This window comes from Echinops telfairi, unplaced genomic scaffold (genome assembly GCF_000313985.2).
Source record: "Echinops telfairi isolate 266 unplaced genomic scaffold, ASM31398v2 ScPeMD7_12;HRSCAF=54, whole genome shotgun sequence".
NCBI lineage: Eukaryota > Metazoa > Chordata > Mammalia > Afrosoricida > Tenrecidae > Echinops > Echinops telfairi.
Genome location: NW_022103909.1, coordinates 12,284,613 through 12,286,862, shown reverse-complemented (window position 1 = coordinate 12,286,862; position 2,250 = coordinate 12,284,613).

Genomic DNA, 2,250 nt, shown 5'->3' with positions numbered 1-2,250 from the left:
AAAAAAAAAGATTCTTGATATGTCTGGCTATAGAGGTATTATGCATTGGCCTTAGTGGGCTCTTTTAAAAAAATATCCATATGCCTATATGTATCTATATATAGCTAGTATTTTGAACTTGATATTATATCCGGAATGTTGTTCCATATAATTAAGAATTCTTTAAAAACATTATTTTAATGTTTCTGAATGCCACATCATTTTATATTTATCATACTTAATTTTGTTGTTGACATTGTCTATTCTTTGAGTTTTAAAGAACAATAAAGATCTGTCTTGAGAGAAGGATAACCAGGATACTCCTTAGAAGTGATAGGGTAAAGGCTTCCTTTGGACATGTTTTGAGGCAGGATCATCCTTGCGGAACATCATGCTTGGTAGAGGGCCATGAAAAAGAGGAAGTCTTACAAGATGCAATGACACAGTAGCTGCAACAGGCCTACACATAAGAACCCCTGTGAGCTGGTGAAGGACTGGGCTGTTTTCAACCTCAGGTTACTAGGAGTCAGAGCAGACTCAACACATCAAACAACAATCTTTGTGTACAAATGCCTTTCTTAGAACTTAGGTAAAACAGAATGCAATTTCTGGTTTACAGAATAGGGTAGATTTAGCATTTGATACTAGTCACCTTACCCTCTAGAAAGGTGCTACTTTACAATAGCACAGGTAATCCTACCCTACTCTTATCAACATTAAAGTATGTTTCCTTGTTTCCAATTAGGTTAAAAAAAACCCAAAAAATCTTCCCTGTTTGTAACCTGAGTTAACTAGTAAGAATCTTTTACATGTTTGTTAATTTTATTTCTATATATTGTTCACACCACGAACCTATTTTTTACTACCATCTGTGTACTTAGGTATTTCTTTTATATATTTTGTAGGAAGTCCTTTCCCTTTTTGGCTTTCCTCTGCTTTTAAGGTTTTATGTGTGTATGGTATTTGACGAGTAAAGAGAATAGAGTGTAGAGTCTTACAGTCAATCCTTTTGGTTGGTTTCCTTGTAGAGAATTAGAGATACTTTACTGTGGGTAGGACGACTCAAATTTTTCACTGCTTCTGTAGTTTCCCATATGGGTAATTTTTATTGCTTTTAGTTTATAAAAAGTAATAAATGGGTGTTCTTTTTATAAAGCATTCACACAATAAAGGATTATATACAACATAGAAAAAGACTCCACTGTCCTATATCCTGCACAAGGTATGGAATGATTTAGTTATAAAACAACATATAACAAATAATTAACATGAGCTAATGAAGCAATGACTACTCTAGGGGGAAGCATATAATCACAAGCAAACTCCTTGTTAGAGATTAACAGTACTTATATAGTTATAACCTGAAAACAACAAATATGGATTTAACAAAAAAATCTAACATGACCATATTGGGAAGATAACAGAGTTTAAGAGGAGTATGAATGATGGAGAAGGGGTGGAATAGATTGACTAATTCTCCTTTATAGTTTCAAAGTCAATTAAAAATACTTAAGGTAACAGAAGATGAGGGTCGCGACTCCCATAAAGATTTACAGTCTTGGAAATCTTAAAAATGGGTCACTGTGAGTTGGAAACAACTAGAGACAATGGGTTTTAGGGTTTGCTAAGGCTATGAATTTATTAAGAGAATATAAGTATATTTTTAAGCAATATTTTTTAGCAGTAAATGTGAATAAAAATCATTGAAGAAGTCATGGGTAATTGCTTCTGGGGAATGAAGGAGCAAAGGATAACCACTGTGTTTGGTGACAAGCCTTCAGAGTTATTTTACTTTACACAAGGGAGCTTCAAAAAGTTAATGAAAAGATAGGCTTTTTAAATGATAATGGAGTTTTTGTAAAAACTTTTGGGTGATTCTTATATTTTATGAGTTTTTACAACTTATCCACATTGAGATAGCACAGAGAAATCAGGATAAAATATCTATTTAAATGCAAAATTCTCTTAAAATTTTTACTAACGTTTAGTAACAATAAACCATTCCATCTTTTCAGTTTTTTAGGAAAGTTTTGTTTTAAACATCTAACTTATTTCCAAAGCACTCATGCAAACCGATCTTATATGAACACAGCCTCTTAAATACATGAGCCTCCCAAATAAATCACTGTAATGTCTACTTTCTTTCTGAGGGAGACTGCAACATTACCAAAATAATATTTCCAAACTTAACAGTTATCAACAAATCTTGATATTTATTAGTCCTGCCAGGGTAAGACAGAAACATGATACTGTAAAGTTATTTTCACTTTC